Genomic DNA, 21,504 nt, shown 5'->3' with positions numbered 1-21,504 from the left:
GGATGGGGAAACACCTCTTATCAACAGGGTGCCTGAATGAAACGTAATTGTATACCTAGCACTTAACTATACCCCACAAAATCATAATAAAAAATATTTTTTAAAAAATCACTCTACAAAAAAGATACCTGCACACTCATGCTTACTGCAGCACTATTTACAATAGCAAAAACATGGAACCAACTGTGCTACCTATCAAAATGGGACTGTATAAAAAAACGTGGTACATATACATGATGGAATATTACACAGTCATAAAGAAGAACAAAATTATGGACTTCGCAGAAACTTGGATGGATTTAGAGCTTATCATGCTCGTGATTTATTACCAAAAAAAGAACGGAGTACCATATGTTCTCACTCATAAGCAGACCTTGCACATTTACAATAATACTATAAGAAAGGGATTGGCAGTAGCCAGAAGCTGCCAGGGGAGAGAGGGGGCACATAACCTAATCAGGGTACCTGATCCCAAACCAGGCAAAGAGAGGATTAAAGGGGGCCCAAACTTTACCTGTACGATGACCACTTGAATACCTAATCCTGAATTGTACCCACATCTTTAAAATGAAGTAAATAAATAAATAAACTGATATGGTTTCTATTTCCTGACCTGATACACAATTTCATTATTAATTTAAATAAAAGCAAATAAAAAAGCAATTTAGTATATGCTCAGGTCCAATACAAATGTTTGGGTTAGGAATATTTAGTTAATCTCCTGCACCTGCATGAGCCTGATGGTTCTAAAATGTCAAACCAGTCATGTCCCTGCCTGGTTTAAGGCCTAAAATGTCTCCCCAATGCATACTGGATAAAGTCCCAGCTCCCAGCACCAGGTCCTCCATGACAGTCTCTACTTCTTTCCAGACCTATTCTCCCCAACCATGCCTTCTCCAAACCCACCATGCTGTTTTCACACAACGTGCTTTTGCCTAGCTTGTTTCTTCTGCTTAGAATTTACACTTCAAGTCCAGCTCAGGTGTCACCTCTTCTAAAGAAGCCTTCCCTGTTTGCAATATCTAAACACTCCCCACTCTATACCCCTTGTGCTCTCCTATCAGACTAACAGTGTTTTCGAGGCCAAGGTAGACATCATATTCTATCATTATTTTAGAATTTGACACAGTGCTGAGAACTCAGTATGTCTTTAACTAATGTTTGGTGACTTAGAATAATCGATTTTTTCATTTTTCATTATCCACATTTCTTGCTATCCAATTGAATCATATAATTAAAAGACAAAACCTCAATGCTCAGAGAATTTTAAAACTCATTTCCTTTCCTCTTGGAAGGAGCACTATTCCAAATTCAAAGTTGTATGTATTTGCATTCGATTTTATCCTTAGGAGGTGAAGACATTATAATTTCCTTAGTTCAATGCCAAGGAGGGATGACAGCACCCATGAGTGCAAAAGTTGCAGTTGACAAAGGAGTAAAAACGGCCTTGCAGGATCTTGGCTAAAAGGAAAGTGGCCAGGGCAGGCCACCATAATGCTGAGTAGTCCTCCCAAAATGCCTCTGAAGTCAAATGTGACACCCATCTCGCAAAGTTAACTGATTTGCCTCATTGGAATCTAGAACTCAGTTCTTCCTTGTCACCAGCAGTGGCGATATAAGAATGTTACTCCTGGGAGTAACTGGTTCAAACATCCTAGTGTGGCCAGGGCTCCCTAATAGATTAAGGCAGCAACAATATTCCCAAATTGACTATGTCATCGGAGCAGTAGGATTTTTCTGTCCCACATCTTGGAAGCCATTTCTCCCACTGCTAGCTAGCCACACACGTGCTCCATCACCTTGGTGTTCCCTCAAAGTCTGAGGGTGGCAAGGAGTGTATGGATCAAGAGAAAAAACATGGGAAACTGGAGGGAAGTCGCCAGCAGCACAAATCCAACTCTGACCAAGGCTACTATACGCTTGACATTTTGAAGGGCTGGAAAGGAGCAAAGGTGAAAAAGCAGCACAGTTCCTCTTCTACTATAACTTACCTCTTAGTCTTTTAATGTGTAGATAGTAAGTACCTGTTATTGCATAGGGAAGGAACATGAGCTGGTATGGTCAGAAATAACTGTACCCTCTCCAAGACAGATAGTATGTTTTTCCCACAGAGATGTATTTTCACACTTCCAGACATCATAAGGACTCGACTGAATCTTACCGAGAATAAATGATTACACTGCCCTACCTCAGGATTAATTACATCTGTCAGAGTTTCTGTCACTCTGTTTTCAGGAATCTCTGATGAACAATTGCACACCTATCTATTGTTGTGTCGTGTTAATATTGAAACATTGTGTAAATCTGATTGTGCAAAGTCAATTTGAGAGATGTGACTTTGGTTTGGAATTAAGTATAACATGGAAGAATGAAGCTAGTTACCAAAGAAAAAGAAATACATTTCCTAATCCAATGTGATACATCCAAAGGAACAAGGTAAATTTTGGATATTTCCTCCTTGTGAAGTGTAGAGCATTTCATATGGGATATGAATTATTTTGAAAAATTACACAACGATTAGATGATGAGCTGGGTGTCTACCCTTTGCTCTTTCATTCTATTCTCTCTCCACTCTGAGCACTGCCCCAGGAGGTACAACCCATACACCTTGTCAACGGGCTCTTGTGCCTCCCAGTTTCCCATTTTGCAAGTTGTCCGTGACAATTTGGAATCCTTGCCTTCAGAGTTGCTTCAGGTTGACTGTCCTTGACTTAAGGTCACTTCACTCAAGGCAGTTTTGTCCATGTTATAGTCACGTCTCCTCTGTCCACTAGGGCCCAGGGCAAGGGCTGTTTTGCTACTCCTAGTCCTAGGTTACCACACTACACATGTGGTTTCCCCCACCCACACACCTACCCACACATGAACATCTTTGTAAACAGTTCCTCTATAAATAGACTCATATCAGATTATCTTAATTTCAGTGTGCTACCCTTTCCTACTAGGTCCTTGACTGGATAATGCTATACTGCTCAGTACTGAAGGATAGAAACATTTCATTCTTTTACTAGAAGACTGTCTTGCAGAAAGTTTGGCAATATGCAGAGATGTTATTCAAAATATATAACACAATGCTCCAGCAGGGTCCTAGAGTCTCTGCTGTACTGGGCATTATCCCTTTAGCTGCTGGATTATAGAAAAATCTAGAGGGTCACAAGGAAGGGGCTGGGGTAGCCAGTGCAGATAGCATTTGGAGGTGTCAAGATCATAACTATTTACCAATCAACATGGAAAGGTTTAGTGTTTTAACAGCTAGTACCACCCAGCTAAATGTCAGTCCAAGTAGTGTTCCTACCTATCTATTTTCACCTCTGAGTTAGTAAATTTCAACTACAAAGTTCATTTCTGTGGTTACTTAACATACTCCAAAGGCAGAAATGAAGCAGAAACATGAGCAGGGAACAGATGTTGCCTTGTACATATAATGAATGAGCAACAAATTTTACATTCCCTTACCCCCACCCCAAGCGAACCAAGAAAGAACCAATTTTAAGCCTCTGGCAGAATGGATAGTGTATTGACAAGCGCGACATATGAACCAAATTTCAAAGGCTGCCCAGCGCTACCAGGCGATTTTTAGAACTGTGACATTTGCATCAAAGATTGTGTCTGTAATAAGCATTTTGCATCCCTTATGATGGTTCTTTTAATCCTGAACTTTGGTTTCAGAACTTATTTGTTTGAGCATAGAAAATAAAGTACTGTTTGATCCTTATTCACACACAAGAAGTTTCTTGATTTTTTTTTAGAGCTGATCCTGTATAATATAATTGGTTATTCCTCCTCTGAAACATAATTATATCACATGGTTTTATATTTCCTTCTGCTGCTTCTATGGTGACATTATTTACATATCTCAAGTGATTAGTCATGAAAGGGGGCCATATGCTTGTAACACATACTATCTGGGTTTTTAATCCTGTTAGCTTAAGCCATGGACAATTAAATAAATTCCTTTCTTATTTACTATGTTGCAAATGCTGAATATCTAAACTATCTCGCTAATGAAGCATCAGATTTAAGAAAATGAGACATCTAGTGATTTTACCCAAATTTAAAAGGGGATCTTTAGCTAGAGGACAGTGGTTGAATGTGAAAGAATGCCCATCCCAGGAGTTGGCATTTCAAATAGGCAACAGGGTGATATAAGAGAACTAGGAAGCACGCATACAACGTGTGCATATGCAAAAGAAAATATTCTGATGATCACAGATAGTACAGTGCTGTGTGTAAGCCATGTATTTAGTATGGATGTCAGTATCAAGTAATATCTATAATTCATAAACTGTACTTGTGTTTGGTCTTCTCTTCACAAGGTTAACTGATCAAGGAGAACATCCTGTCTTGACATTGAAGATATGTTCTTCAAAATTTACTTGTTGACTATGTCTTCTTAACGTAATATATGAAATTCATGAAATCAAGCATTGTTCTCTAATAAAGAAAAATATTATGCCACAGTCTTTAATTAAACAACCACCTCTAGAAACAGAAAGGAAAGGAGAAATACAGTTAATTGTGCTAACCATTCTTCCCTGAGGACATTAGCAAGGTCTTCTAAAATTATTTAAAATAATATTACTATGACAGAGTTATCAAGCTATATCTAGCACTTTTCAACTTTATAAAACATTCCAGGAAAGATGAGTATTTGGTCTAGTTTAGTGAAGCAAACAAATTCTTTTAACATTTCTAAGTATACTGTGTCAAAATTCTCTGAGAACCGTGGCAACCCCAGGGTCACTGTTGGTCTCCCCTGCCGATATGTTCCAAAGCACACCACACAAAAGATCTCAAGACAGGGAAATAATAAATACTCTCCTTGGTTTCTAGTAAAAAGTTAGTTGTTCTGGGAATAAAATATACTTTTACTCAATCTCCAGGTGGGAAAACTCAATCAAAGTTCAGCAAGAGTATAAGGTAAAATTGCAGCAAGGTAAACTCATGGCCACCAATACTGCTGACAAGTGCTGCTGACCACCCACAGAGACAGTTACAGAATCCCCCACAATTCATTACCTAAGTCAAGCAAATTCCCATTTACTACCAAGGGGCAGAAGCTATAAATTTTCCTCTAAATGTGCTGCCCTTGCAAATCTGTGACCAGAAGATAATGGCCGTGGCTCCCCAATCTGACACCACTTCAGTCCCAGGGCTGCCTTCCTAAAATAGCCTTAGGGGACTTTCTTTAGTCAGAGGCAGACAACAACCGATTCCATAAAAGTAATGAACCAATTCAAGTTTCAAGTTTTAAAAACTACCATTGGTATTACAGTCTCAACAAATTCAGATACTGAGCCATCTGGAATCTCAGTGTGGACTGTTTATAATTATAACAGAAAACCTGGAGGTGCAGAAGTCAAAGGGACCTGTGAGGTCTTTTGTGGGATGGCCAACCTCATACTGAGTGCACTTCTGTGTCATTCCTGGCAGCTGATTCCACATCAGGGAGGCTTCTGCAAGGTAGTCCATCACTGCTTGGGTCAACTGACAGTTATCCATATGGGTCTAAAACATCCATCCCTATAACCCACGCTTTGGTTCTCACTTTTTGTTTTTCTGGCAAGATAGAAAAAGTCTAGCCCTCTTTACCCTTACAGCTCTGCATGAAGTTGATATCTACCTAAATGTCTTCTTTAAGTCTTATCTCTTCAATCCAAAGAATAAATGCTTATTAGCTGCCTTGATCAGGTCGAACACAGGGGATTCAAAAAGGAGCACAATGCAGCAGCAGACACACACAATCAAACTTAATACCTAAGGAGAACTGCTATACCCAAAGTACAAAGCTCTTTAGAAACTGCTTTTTAAGCTTTTTTTTCTGTTTCCCATGGCAATACAAATTTTTCTCAACAAAATCTTATAGGAAACACAATACAGAAATCAGACTGAAGGTATGGCTGCTCTGGGTAAAGCCGGATGGGGGGCTCAGAACCTCACCTGCTCAGCTTCCCTTTATTCCCTTTGGAAGCCCTTGAAACACCCCAGGGAGTCCAAGGACCTTATGCAACATAGTGTAAAAAACATGCTCTAGAACTTCAGAGGAGGACAAAAGTAATCTGCTAGTCAGATATGAAGTATATAAAGCACAGGTATAAAGAACAGGTAGTAATACTTCCCTAAAGTCAGTGGCGTTTGAGTGAGATCTTAAAGGGTGAATAAGATCCAGCAGCTAGACCAAAGGTAAGGAAGCTGAGCATTTTAGCTGTACTGGGGGCAGTGATTAGCCCAGAGAGAATGTGTGGGAGAGTGGTGTAGTCAAAGCTAGAAAAGTACAATGTGAACAGGGAGCGATAACTTGAATGCTACTGTAAGAAATTTGCACTTTTCCTTCAAGAAAAAGCCTCTCAAAGACTTTTAGGCTGAAACTGATATGTGAACATCTGTGTTTTCCAAAGTTAAGTATGGTGGTGATATGGAGTTGAATACCACAGAATGGAACAGAGTGATAGAAGTTAATAATCAGATTCCTGCAATAAATGGGATAATGAAAGCTTGTTGAAAGGATACTTTGGGGGTAGAATTAATAAGAGCCACTGGTTAAAGGTAAATTCTAAGATAATGCTAAAATTTCTCGTTCATTCATTCATTTAACGGACATTTGCTGAGCGCCTAATATGTGCTGCCCACAATTTAGAGATGAACAAAAATAGTTTTTGCCTTCAAACAAGCTACAATCTAGTCAAATGAGACAGACAGGTAATTGGGCAACTTAGTAGAACATGGTGGTAAGTGTTACTACAGAACTGCACACATGACAGTAGGGGACCATAAAGGAGGGGGAGGCAGATACTTGTATTGACTTCCTCCACGTTATTCCTGCCTCCTTCTAGTGTGCCTTTCTGCACCTTAAGGACCAGAAAACTAAAGGACTACATTTCCTTGCAGCTTCATTTCCCCTCACGGAACTACACCCTGCCAAACAGAAGCAAAGCCTGAAAGACTTGGAACATATGTCTGGCTACCACAAGAGAGAAAGGTCACCTGTTACTGCTGCCATTGTTTAGACTGACAGTCATGGCTGTACAAGTTGACAATTTTTCAGTGGCAGGGGTGCCTGTGTCTGGCCCCCGGCTTCCTGGACATAATGCTGACTTGGATCTTGGCAGAGGAAGTATGGATCTAGAGCTAAGAATTGTGGGGACACCTTGTTTTCTGACTTCCTGATCATGGCACAGGCAGTGATCCCTTGGTGAGCTGGTTCTGCAGTGCTAATTTGGGACTTATTCCCGGAAACTCAGCCTACAGCCTGCTCCTTTAATCCTTCCAATAATTTTATACTTACCTAATCCTCCCCAGTGCCTGCCTTTTTAAAAGTTGGCTGCCTTTTTTGTTTTGTTTTGTTTAAAGAACATATTGTTAGGTACAACTAATTTCTGCCTGAATCAAAGGGATATTTAACAGAGCACGATGGTGGTCAGGGAAGGCCTCCCAGAGAAGATAATACATGGATAAATCTTAGAGGCGGGTATAATTCAGTCAGAAAACCAGAAAAAGGCATTCCAGGCAAAGCCAAGAAGGCAAAGAGATGTGTTCAGAGAATCGCATAGGATTTGCAAAAGAAAATGCTAGAAAGTGAGGGTAGAAGGGTAGCCTGGGACACAATCATGAAAGCCTTGTGTCAGTCTAAGCAATTTGAGTTATAGTCATAGGAGTTACTAGAATTTGTAAGCAAAGAAATAATATACACATATTTGCATGTTAAAAAGACATCTCTGCAGAATTGTAAAGTGTAGATTGGCACAGCTGGAGTGTGAAGTTGGGAGACTTCATCAGGAGGGAATTGCAATAATCCTGGCAAGAAATATTGAATATTGTGAGATTAGCTAACAGACAGTAGTAGTAGAGTGGGGGGAACAGATTTTAGAAGTAATAAGAATGCAGAATCTTTAAGACATGAAGACCATCTAGATATCAGGATAGTGTGGTGAGGTATTGTTTAGGGTCACACTCCATTTTATGGCTTTGGCAACAGGTGGATGATGGTGCCATTGACTTGTATATGAAATAAGGAAAAAGGAGTGCATTTGGTGGGAAAGTTGAATAGTTTGAGTTTGGATGTGATGAAATTTAAGGAGCCTGTGGTACAACTGAGTAAAATTATAAGTAGGCCTTGGGACAGATGAGTTTGGAATTCAGAGGCAGTTTGAGAGTCCTTCCATGTAAGTGGACAATGAAGACTTGGGTAGAAGGATAACAGGAGCATGGGTACCCTGAAAACAGGTAGTGTTCACATAGATGTAGAGTTCTCAGTGATAGACAACGAAGTCTTGGAAGGGTAAGGAGGTAGAAGAGGGGTGGATGATGAGAGATGACTTAATGGGTACAATGTATGTTATTTGGGTGTTGAATACCCTAAAAACCCTGACTTCACCTCTATGTAAGCTATGAATGCAACAAAATTATACCTGTAATCCATTAATTTATATCAATGAAAAAGTAGAATAAAATAAAAAGAAGGCAGGACTGATGACAGTCCTGGAGAAAACCACCACCCAAGAAAAGCATAGAAAAAGAGGGAAAGAGTGAGCCAGATAGTTAAGAGAATGAAAAGAAAATGGTATCTTGGAAGGCCTTGGGAGAGATTTGAAGAAGAGGTGACTGAAAGTCAGATGGCCCAGAGTGCAATATAATCACACACACAAACACACAAACTGGTTTTTGCAAGCTATAAGCAAAAAGCAGCGTAGTGGGAGAGTTGGGAGATGCACTTGACAAAGAGGAAAAAATAAGCACTAGAACAAGGGGGAAGTATCAAAGGCTATTTTTTTTTCAAGAAACTTCAATGTGAATAGAAGAAAGACAAGGTAGTTGCTGGGAGAAGATATAAATATCCTATACAGAGGGTGCCAAAAAGTGTATACACATTTTAAGAAAGGAAAAAACTGTATTAGAATTGTAATATTCAATGTATACTGATAACAAAAGAAAAATACAAGTCACATTTGACTTCTGCAGTTACAAGAGGTGCTCAAAGTGGTTACCATCAGCATCCAGACACTTCTGATGACTGCGAACTACTGCAGGACTTGTTGCTGTGCAAGGCCTCCCGGATCTTCCCTTGTGCACATCACACACAGTACATGCATCCCAAACTTATCACGAATGTGTGCAATTGTTAGGTGTGTTGGAGGTTCTGTTGCTACTCACACCTCCATTGTTATTGTACTTCCACAACATTCTCAAATTTCAAATACCACTTCAAAATGGTCTTGCGCTCCTTGAATGACAACCATGCTTTTGCCTTTCTTTTTGACTGTCCTGCCTGTCACATGGTGATGCCAGCATTCATTTGATTAACACCACCTTCTGAACAAATGTCATACTACACATTGCTATCATGATTCAATTCAACTTCGAAAAGTAATACATAGATAACATCGCTTAAAATATGTATATATTTTTTGGCAACCTCAGTATATTATATACATATGTAAGTATATTTTATATATATATATGTATCTATACATTATATATATATTATTGAGAACATGCTGTATGCCAGGCACTGTTCTACATGTTTTATATTAATTAATTAATTGAATAATTAATACAATCCTTCCAACCACCCTATAAGAACCATTGTTCTCCCTGTTTTATGGAAGAGGAAGCTGAGCAACAGTGAAATTATTACACAAAGTAAACTATCCAAGGTCACAGAGTTAGGAAGTAGCAACACTAGGGCCCATACCTGAGTATTCTGGGTGCAGGGCTATATGCACAATCCCATGCTTTACTGACTCTCACATCTATGGATGAACAGAAAAAGCAGAGGCAAGGAAAAGGTTGAAGATGCTGTAGAGTATGGCATTCCCCAGGAGCCTAGACAAGAGAGAGTCCTTGGGAGGAAGATAAGAAGTAAGGATGAATTTAAATGAAGAAAAGTTATGGCTTGCAGGGGTCTAAAAGTAGATGTTGTCGGCACCAGACCTCCACTTTTTTTTCTGTCCAGTAAGAATTTAAAACATCTACTCACTACGTGAGATGAGCAGCAAAGGGCTGAGGTACCTGCTCGGCATAGGACAGCAGACATTGCTGGGAAGCAACTAAAGTACTGATGAGCTGCACTGGGTCTCAGCTGAGGCTGGAGCCCATGACAGTTACTGTCCTCACTTTGCCTGGTGAATGGTTTTACGGAAGAGAACTGTTAGAGCAACAGATACTGGGAGTTTTTCAGTGTGAGGGAAATCTAAGGAAATTAACAATATTGGAAATAAATAAAAATATTTACTTGACAAACACTAAACAGTAGTTACTAAGTGCCAAGCATTGCTTTAAACATTTCTAAATACTAAATCCATTTACAAATTATCATCGGTGATGTCAGCAAGATGACTGCCAGCAGCTCCTAGGACTCTCTTCCATTCAATAAAAACAAAAAACAAGCAAAACCCAAAAAGAACAATTAATAAACTACATTTCAATCAAAATAGCTAAAAGAGAGCACCAGAGAACAGCAAAGAAACAGTAAAAATCCTGTAGAGCACAGAACTCATGTAGAGAAGGGAAGGAAACACATTGCCTCTGTCACTCCATCTCCCCAGTTGGAATCAGCTCGGAACTAAGAAGGACTTCTCCCTGGAGGGAAAAGGTAAGTAAGAGAGCCCCAGTAGTCTCCATCACCACTGTGAACACCTGCAGTCTTCACTCCTGGGGACTCCAACAGCCCTCACAGGATCAGAACCCAGCTGAGGGAGTTCCCTAGAGCCCACATGCTCAACTATGCCCAGAGAAAAAGTCGTTGCTATGCCCTGTGCCCCTGTGGCCCATGTTGCTACTGCTCTGTGCCATCTTGGAACCTGAGCCACTGTAACTATATGTCCTGCTCTGGGGTGAGTTGCCATTGCATCCCTCCATCCCCTGAGGGTCAGCCACCACCGCACCATGCTCACCCAGTAGTACACCATCCCCAAGCTGAGCTGCTGCTATGCCAGACTCCCTGGGACCAAGCTACTACAGACCTGTTTCATCCCATTCATCCCAGTCATTTGTGCACCCTCTCCTTATGACCAATCCCCACCCCCAAGGATTGAGCCGTCACTCCCTACACCCACTACAGTTGATGCAGTGCCCTGGCCCCCAGGGACCTCAGGCATCCTGAATACTAGAACAGTGGCACCACCAAGCACAAAAGGAGGCTCTGCTGAGCTGTGCAGCTGAGCCTTCTGTAACTGAGCAGACACGGTGTCTCACATCTCAGGGAATAAGAGGCTTGGCTGACCCATGTCACTGTTCCCTCCAGGCTGATCAGCCAAAGCTTTTCACCTACCTGGAACTGGACTAGCCACCCCACAGTCCTAGTTGATGAGGCACTCCACCTCTGGGAGTGGTCATTGCTGCACAGTTTCCCTCCACCTGGGACCCAAGTCATAGAAACAATTTGCCATTCCTGGGTAATTGTTGCTGCTACACCGGCTTCATAGAGCCTCGGCAGCCATGTCCCATCAGTCCAGGGTCCTCAGTCACCACTGCATGGAACTTCACTCCCCAAAGCTCAAGCTGCCACTGTGCCTTCTTGGTCCCAGATTCCAAATTGCAACTGTTCCCTGATCCCCAGAGCACCCCTTTTCCCCCAGAGCTGTGCTAGTGTTATACCTCCTCTTCTAGAGTCAGAACCACACCTACATCCCAGCGCCCTGGGCCCAAGCTGCTGGACAATGTCTTAGAGCAATAGACCCTGGCTTGGTCAGAAAACTGCATCAGCTCTTGTCTTGGAGAGTGAACCTGTACATCAAATCCTAGGCACTACAGTAATTTCACAAGACCCTGAGCACAGCTCCACAGCTACTCTGAACACCTATACCCTGGATCTCAGTGCTGCCATGGCTGCTGTGAACCTGTCAGACCCAACACCAAGACAGATTCCCTCAGCTAAGACTACCCACCATGAGGAAATAAGTATAGGAGGCTCTCTAAAGCCCTTGCTTTAATAACCTACTCATCCACGATCACCAACACAAACTCCTGCAGCCGAGACCACTGAGGCACCCACAGTCATTGTTAACGTGATAACAAGTGAAAAAGCAGCACAGAGCCTACACTACTAGCCCATATGTAACCAGAGCCACCACACTCTGCACTAGTACCCTTAGGCCCATGTGGAGGTAAAAGTCTTTCACTACAAAAGCCACTTTATAAAGTTTATAATAGGTGCCCACACCACCAGATGCACAGACATCAAAGTAGAGGCACAAGAAATATGAAAAGGCAAGGAAACATAATACCACCAAAGGAACTTAAAAATTCTCCAGTAACTGACTCCAAAGAAACAGAAACTTACAAGTTGCCTGAAAAGGAATTCAAAATAATGATCTTAAGAAGCTCAGTGATATACAAGAGAATATAAATAGACAATTCAATGAAATCAGGAAAACAATCTAGGATCTGAATGAAAATTTAAATGGAGATAGAAATAATACAAAAGAACCAAACAGAAATCTTAGAGCTGAAGAATTCAATGTTATGAAAAATACAACAGAGAGCTTCAACAGTAGATTTGATCAGGTAAAGGAGAAGGCATTTGTGAACTTACAGATAGATCTTTTGAAATGACTTAGCTAGAGGAAAAAAAAAAAAGAATGAGCAAGAGTGAAGACAGCCTGTGGAACTTATGGGACATTATTAAATGAACAAATTTTGTATTATCAGAGTTTCAGGAGAAGAGAAAGAGAAAGGGAGAGAAAGCTTTTTTAATGAAATAACTGCTGAAAACTTCCCAATTCTTGGGAGAGATACAAACATTCAGATTGATAAAGCTCAAAAGTCCCCAAACAAAGACAACTCAAAGAGGTCCTCTCTGAGACACATTATAATCAAAGTGTCCAAAGTCAAAGCAAAGAGAGAATTTTAAAAGTAGCAAGAGAAAAGCATCAGGTCACATATAAAAAATCACCATTAGCCTATCACTGAATTTCTCAGCAGAAACAACAAGCCAGGAGAGAACAGGATGATATGTTCAAAGTGCTAAGAGAACAATTCATATGTCAAAAATGTCAAGCATGTTAAAAGAGTCATACATACACAAAATTCCTCCATACTAGCCATAGAAAACAAAAACTTGGTATAACCTGATCAAGAATATTTATTTAGTTAATACATATTAATTGAGCTCTTATTATGTGCCAATAAATTGTACTGAGACATAAAATGAGCAAACAAGTAAAACAAAGCAAATGGTAATTGGTATGAAGAAAAATAAAGCTGGTTAAGGGAACAGGGAGTTAAGGAGTGGGGAGGTTGTACATATTGCTATTTTATGAAGAACGTTTGAGGACGATCTCACTGAAAGGTAACATTTACCCAGCCTTGTAGATATATAATAAAAGATATGCACATGAAAGGATCTAAGGTGGGTGCATGCCTAGTGTGTTTAAGAAACATCAAGGAGGCCTGTGTGACTGGAGCAGAGTAAGCAAAGGAAATAGTAGTAGGAGAAAAGGTCAAACATGAGCAGAGTATGCAGGGCCTTCTAGAATACTGGAGACTTTTTAGCAGAGGATTAACATGATCTCACCTTTATTTTAAAAGACTCACTTTCACTATTATGGCAGTCTGTGTGAAATAGGGACTAAGGAGGAAGAGTACCATTTAAGAAGCTACTGAAATAATCCAGGTGGGAGAATGACAGAGGCTTGGACCAGGGTGCTAGCAATGGAAGTAGTGACAAGTACTTAGATTCTGTTTATATTTCAAAGTAGAAATGACAGAATTTGCTGTTAGACTGTATAACTGGCAACCTCTATCATGGCCCCCAATGATCTGTACTTCCTCTTCAGAGTAGAATGAACCTAGTGACTCACTTGCAATGAAAACAATATGGCAAAAGTGATGGCCTATCAATTTTGAGATTAGGTTATAAAATGTGACTTCTGTCTAACTGCTCTCCCTCACTCTCTCTGGCTCACTCTAGGGGAGGCCAGATGCCATACCATGATCTGCCTTTGTAGAAGCCTACATAGCAAGGAACAGCTAACAGCCAGAAAGGACATGAGGCCTGCCAACAGTCACGTGTGTGAGCTTGGAAGTGATCCTCCCTTAGTCGAGCCTTAAGATAATTGCAGCCCTGGCAAACATCAGAACTGTAGCCTCAGATGAGGCCATAAACCTGGGGACCCAGCTAAGCCCTGCCCAGATTCCTGACCCACAGTAGATAACTAAAATAAGTTGGATATGGGATATATGAGAAAGAGAATAGTTGAGGATGACTAGACAGGTTTTGGCCTGTGCAGTTGGCACGTGGAGTTACCATTTACTGAAGCAGGAGTATGTTGGGAGAAGAAGAAGCAGGAATTGTTTGAGATGGGTTAAATTTAAGATACCTAGTCAATAAGGATCATGAATATGATGTTGTATATTCAACACTTGAATTTGGGGGAGAGATCTGGGCTGCTCAAGCCTTCTGTTCATTTTTCTATTGCTTTGTTTACCTTTTATTATCTGTGGGAGTTATTTATATGGTGTAGATACATGCCCTTTGTCAGATATATGCATTATAAATATCTCCTATTCTGCGGTTTGCCTTTTCACTCTGAACAGTGCCTTTTGATTTACAGTCTGAATTTTAATGTAGTTTGATTTGTTCATTTTCCCCCTTAAGGTTAGCACATTTTATGTTCTGTTTAAGAAATATTTTCCTATCCCATGGACATGAAGATATTTAAAAATATAAATTAGAGTATTACCAGCATACTGGATAAGGAAACTGAAATCTAGGATGTAGCCTGGGGCAAGCTAACACTTAGAAAACAGAGGGGTGATGGGAACTGGGGGTGAAGGGAACTGGCAATGAGACTGAGAAAGAGTAGATGGTCAGTAAGGTAGAAGGACCTAACTGCGAGAGAGTCCCGGAAGTTACCAGGTGAGGTTATTAACCTTGACGTACATGGCTGATAGGTGGAAAGGGACAAACCCACTGGAGCTGGCAGGGTGGAGGCCACTGGATAAGCACTGTTTTAATGAGCCTGTATATATTGGGGGAGGGGGAGTTCTAAGTCTGACTGGAAGAGAATGGGAGAAGAAGAAATGAAGATAAGTACAGATCACTTTTCTGAGAAACTATGCTGTAAAAGAGAGAAGAAAAATGGGGTGGCAGCTGGAAAGGGATGTGCAATCAAGGAAGGTTGTTTTTTTTCCATGAAAGATGTTACAACAGATGTGTAATGACTACTATGTGTACAGCTAGTTAGAAAGAGCCAATTGAGGAAATAACTGATGATGAGGAGAGAGAGGGTTTAAGCATTGGAACAATGTACCTGAGTTGGTAAGAGAAGATGAGACCTAGTGCACAAAGATGAAGATAGAGTCAGGTATGCAGGAGGCTAGTAGATGTGGTTGTGGAAGCAGGTGGAAGACCTCTCTGCCTGGTTTTCCCAGGGAATTAAGAATCAAGGCCATCAGCCAAAATGAGAAGCAGGAAGGAGTCGGAGTCAGTGACTATAAAGAAATATAGCAATGTTTAAGAGCTCTGACTGTGGTCATCTAGGTTCATATTCCAGCTCTTACCTGAGAATTGTGTGACCTTGGACAAGTTTTTTCTCTGTTTCCTCAGCTTCCACATCTATGAAATGCGGATAATAACAGTGTCTATCTCATAGCGTTGCTATGATAATTAACTGAATATACAAGGGGGAACCAAAAAAAGGAATTTATTCATAAAATTTATTTATTAAACTTCAGTCATTTTCAAAGTACTCTCCATTTGATGCAATACACCTATCAGGACACTTTTTCTGCTACTCAAAATAGTTTTTGAACTTGTCTATTCTGATGCTTTTTAGTGCTTTTGCCATTTTTTGTTTTACCTCTTCCACATTGGCAAAACATTTCCCTTTGAGGACTTTTTTCACTGGGGAGACACAAAAAAAGTCGCTCAGGTGAATAGGAAGAGTGGGGCATGGGAATCATTCTGTTTTTTTAGTCAAAAACTGCTGAAAACTCAGCACAGTGTGGGCAGGTGTGTTGTCATGGTGGAAGAACCAGTTACCTGTTGGCCACAACTTGGGACGTTTCTTCTGCAAATCGTGATACAACCTTCTCAGAACTTCCAGATAAAAACTTTTGTTGACTGTTTGATCTGGAGGAACCAATTCCAAGTGTACCATAAGGGGCCTGCCCTCCAAAAGATAATTCTGGGTTGTTTTTTTTGGGGGGGGTTCCTCCTTGTACATAAAGAAAGATTCTACATCTACTACAGACAAATATATTTATTTATTTATTATCTATCTATTTATTTATTCACTCATTCATTTATGTATTCACTTATTTATTAGTTTTTTTTTTTTTTGAGTCAGAGTCTCACTCTGTCGCCCAGGCTGGAATACAGTGGCACGCTCACAGCCATTGCAGCCTTGATTTGCTGGGCTCAGGCAATCCTTCTGCCTCAGCTTCCGAAGTAGATAGAACTACAGGCATGCACCACCAGACCCAGCTAATTTTTTTTATTTATTGTAGAGACAAGGTCTCGCCAAGCTGCCGAGGCTGGTCTCAAACCCCTGGGCTTAGGCAATCCTTTACCTCCACCTCCCAAAGTGCTGGAATTCCATGCATGAGCCACTGTGCCCAGCCTACAGACAAATTTTTAGATCTGTTTATGTTAAGGAACTAATTACCAAAGTGGTATTACAGGCATTTAGGCCTTTCCTTGGAATACACATTAAGTTTGTCTCCCATATGGGTCAGGGGAAAGGGAGGCCTCAGACAACTTGGTGAAAATGCCCTGTAATTCCCATGCACTGAATCTTTTTTTTTTTTTTTTCCTACTATGATTCTAATTCTGGCTGGATGTTATGATCTCCTGGGGAGCATAACAAAAAGTTCAATGCCTGGGACCCACCCCCAGAGATCCTTATTCAATTAAGCTAGGGGGTATGCAAAGGACATGAACAGACACTTTTCAAAAGAAGACATATAAGCAGCCAAAAATAAAAATAAGAAGCAGTTCAACATCACTAATGATCAGAGATATACCATCTCACACCAGTCAGAATGGTCACCATTAAAAAGTCAAAAAATAATAGATGTTGGCAATGTGGAGAAAACGGAACATTCATACACTGCTGGTAGTAATGTAAACTAGTTCAGCCCCTGTGGAAAACAGTTTGGAGATTTCTCAAATAACTAAAAATAGAATTACCACCAGACCCAGCAACTCCATTAATGGGTATGTGACCAAAGGAATACAAATCATTCTACCAAAAAGATACCTGCACTAGTATATTTATTGCCGCACTACTCACAATAGCAAAAAAGTAGAACAAATATAAGTGCCCATCAATGGTGGACTAGATAAAGAAAATGTGGTATGTATATATCATAGAATACCACACAACCATACAAAATTATGAAATGTTTCTTTGCAGGCTATTATTCTAGGCAAATTAACCCAGAAACAGAAAACCAAAGACCACATGTTTTCACTTATAAGTGGGAGCCAAGCACTGGATACTTACAACCATAAAGACGAGAACAATATATGCCAGGGACTACTAAGGGGGAAGGGAGTGAGGGTTGAACACCTCCCTATTGGGTACCATGATCACTATTTGAGTGATAGGTTCAATAGAGGCCCAAACCTCACCATCATGCAATATACCCATGTAATAACCTGCCCATGTACCTCCTGTAGTTAAAACAAATTTTAAAAAATGAAGTTCAGCTATAAAAAACAAATAAAAACCAATATTTTGAATTATTTTCCAAAAACAAAATAGGACTAGGACTGAGACTCTGCTGATACCTTTGAAAAGCTCCTTTTGTGAATGTGATTCACAGCTAAAGTTGGAAAGTGCTGTTCTACAAGGCATATCTATGCTGTGGAGATGGATGGACCATCAGAGTCATATTCTATGAAGCATTCTATTCATTCAATCATCTCTGGTGTCATATCTACAAAGCAACTTTCTAGATTTATTTTGGTTGTCTAAATGGTTTCAACATGAGAGTGGGCTAGTCAGGCAAAACTCAATGTTCACTCCAAGTAACAATCACCTTTTCATTATAAGTGAGTAAAGTGGTGTGTAGTGGTGTGGCTCTCTGGGGGGAGGAGGATCATATGAGCCCAGGAGTTTGAGGCTGCAGTGAACTATGATCGCGCCACAGTACTCCTGCCTGGGTGACAGAGCGAGACCCTATCTCTCTAAAAAAAAAGAAAGAAAGAAAAAAAGAAAAGAAATAGCCTTTCAATGATTAAGAAATTATCTTCCTTTGTGTTAATACAGTAAGGTTTCAGGTTTGTGTTATAGCAGTTTGCCTTAACTTAACCAATATACTTAACTTTTCTAAACTTCAGTTGCCTCTTTAGATAATTTTAGTACCTACGTTCATAGTGCTATTAAGAAGATTAAAAGAGAAACAATAAATATAAAGTGTGCTTATGCATGGTGCTTGGCAAATGGTAAGCACACAATAAAGGATCATTATTTATTATTCTATGAAACCTGTTGTTAATTACTTTTGCCTATGATGTATGATATAATAGGCTCTCACACATTAAAATACCACTCCTTGCAGCCTGAAATTCTACCATTCCTTTCTGTAAACCAATGGTTTCCCTTTAACAGGTAGCTTTTACACTTTTAATTATAAAATTAACAAGCTTATATATTCATTGCAAAATGTACAAAATACAAAATGTAAAAAGAATCAGATATTGATCATGTATAATCTTATCTTCCAGAGAGAATAATTGCTAGCATTTTAATTTTTTATGTTATTATAGGTGTGCCTATATGTACTTACATATCCATACATATAATCAAAACAGGAATAATGCTAAACACATAGTTGCTTTTTCCACCCAAAATTTTACCTTGAACAGGCTCCTATGTGTTCAAATATACTTTGAAAAGTTATTTGCCGGGGCAGCCCAGCCAGCCTTACCCTGACCCAGCAGCTTCTCCCCACAGGGCTCCTCACACCTACCCCAGCAACTCAAATTCACCACCTTGGACTCCTGTGACTGCATCAAAGATGAGTTTCAGCTGCTGCAGGCTTAGCATCACAGCCTGAAGGTTGAGTGTGATGAGCTGGTCAGCAAGAAGTCGGAGATGCACTGTCAATATGGGATGTACTATGAGACGTCCTACGGATTAAACATCGAGATGCACAGGCAGGCAGAGATTGTCAAGAGGCTGAATGGGTTTGTGCCCAGGTCCTGCCCTACCTCTCCCAGGAGCACCAGCAGCAGGTCTTGGGAGCCATCAAGGGGCCAAGCAGGTCACCACTCTGGAGTTGAACTCCATCACTTGGCAGGAGCTGCAAGCCCACCAGCTGTCCCAGCTGCAGGCTCTGGCCCTCCTCCTGACCCCTCTGCCAGTGGGAGGGACTGCAGCCTCTATTGCTGCCAGCAGTCAGTATGAGCACTGGCCTGCTCTTGCTGTCCATGCTGGGCTTCCAGATCCACCTCTCCAAGAAAGAGAAGAACAGGCACAATGGGGCCGCCCACCAGGATGATGATGGCAAGCAGTTGAATTAGCTGGGAGCCAGACCTGGAGGGCAGGTGTTAGGGGAAGACAGAGGGGAGACTGAGGTATGGGGAGCAAGGAACATCTAGCGCAGGACACACCACAGCTCAGGATTGGCTAAACCCCTATAGTATTTATGGTAGCCACCAGCTGCACAGGAGGGGGGCATCCCCTTGCCTGGTTCCTCTCCCCCTCAGTATCAGTCTCCCATTCCTCCTCCCCTCTAGCCTGGATCCCTGTTTATAACACAGCTGAGGCTTGGAGGGATGGTGGGAAGAGACCAGGTCGGAAAGGAGAAAAACCTCAAGAAATCCAACACCCCAGCACTAACTCATTTTGTAATCAATAGTCTGCTAGCCTACTTGGCCCCTTGGGGACACAGGCCACCACCTCCTACCCTGACACTGCATGCAAACATGATACTAGCTGCTCCCCTTTCCTGCTCTGAGTCCCCTCAACCCTCCCCCTTGTTCAAGATCCACCTTTCACGTACTTACCCCCTCCACTAGCTCCAGTTACCTCCATGCACCTGCTTCATCGTCTGCCCACTTGCCCACGAAAGGAGGGGTACAGGAAGCAAGCCTAGTTGAAACAAGCAGGGTGGGGAGCAGGTGACCAACAATTTTCCTTCTCCCCTTCCCAAATAAAGATGAAGGTGCTAAAGTTGTCTTTTTCCGTATACTAGCTTGTCTTTTAAGAAAGAGAACATTTTTTAAAAGACAGAAAAAAATGTTTTTTTAAAAAAGAGCAACACTCACACTTGTGTTTGTGTATAGTCAGCTTTTGTGGTGTTCAACTGTTTGATCTCTACAGAGAGAAGTAGAAATGCTGTACTGAGGGTGGGCTTGGCTGTACCTTTCAAATAAAGATGTAAGGTTGGAAAAAAGAAAAGAAAAGAAATTTGCTGAGTGCTTATGGGTGTAAAACAACTTATTCATCTATTATATGAGTATTTCACAATTTATCTAACTATTCAATCGTGAATATTTTGTTGCTTCTACCAGAATGTATACTTCTAGACTAAACCTCCTGGTACATAAATTTGAGCCTCCCTAATTATTTGCCCTTTCTGCTTTCATTTTTCTTTTTCTGGGACTTTTTTTTTTTTTTTCTTTGACACATGGTCTCACTTTGTTGCCCAGGCTGGAGTGTAGTGGTGCAATCATGGATCATTGAAACCTTGAACTCCTAGGCTCAAGTGATCCTCCCACCTCAGTCTCCCAAATAGTTAGAACTACAGGCATGCACCACTATGCCCAGTTAATTTTATTTATTTATTTATTTTTTTAGAGACAAGGTCTCACTATATTTCCCAAGCTGGTCTCAAACTCCTGACCTCAAGCAATCTTCCTACGTTGGCCTCTCAAAGTGCTAGGCTTACAAGTGTGAGCCACCAGAATTTTAAAAAATAATGTTTACCTCCCCCAATTATACAATAACTGATTCTTATTTCATCTTGATTTATTTTTTATATGCTTCTTTACTATTTCTTTTGTTGTTGTTTTCAAAACAAAAATACCCTTGGAAAAGTCCAAAACCCTTCTTTTCTCTAAAGGGTTCCTTTTAATACATTTATCAGATTGTTTGATTGGCAGAAAAGAAAAATCAGGACTGTATCTAAATCCTAGAAGCCAAAGGTAAGAGGAGTTCTGGGGCAAGGGGAAATGCAGAGGAACAGAAAGTAGAAGTGAAGTTAGAAATAAATTCTATGCATACCTTAATATTATTGAGGGTAGGGGCCCTCTTCTGTGGTCTCAGCCATCCCCAGTAGATGAGCTACCATATCTTTCCCTTTTATAATCAGCAGATGCAAAAACAATGTGGGGTATTAATAAATTGGGATCTTGCTTCAGTTTTTGCTTAGCACATCAACAGCATTAACACGAGTAAACAATGGCATCAATGACACATAATCCTTGCACTGGCCCTCCAGCTTATTGAATGACCTGGGTCAGGGTCTAGATAAATGAATAATGGCTTCCTCTGTCTCTGGCAGCTAAATCAATGCCCATTCTTCAGAGTAAAGTGATGCAATATTCCTCCA

General features: G+C 40.7%; 1 pseudogene; it reads left to right on the top strand.

Moving 5' to 3' along the window:
• LOC103262996 overlaps positions 1-19,471 on the top strand; it is an 86,060-nt pseudogene extending 66,589 nt beyond the window's left edge.
• The last annotated feature ends 2,033 nt before the right edge of the window (positions 19,472-21,504 follow it).

This window comes from Carlito syrichta, unplaced genomic scaffold, assembly GCF_000164805.1.
Source record: "Carlito syrichta isolate Samal-C Ts95f unplaced genomic scaffold, Tarsius_syrichta-2.0.1 Scaffold304692, whole genome shotgun sequence".
Lineage (NCBI taxonomy): Eukaryota > Metazoa > Chordata > Mammalia > Primates > Tarsiidae > Carlito > Carlito syrichta.
The sequence above is the reverse complement of the archived record's forward strand: the minus strand, read 5'-3'. Positions and strand labels throughout refer to the sequence as shown.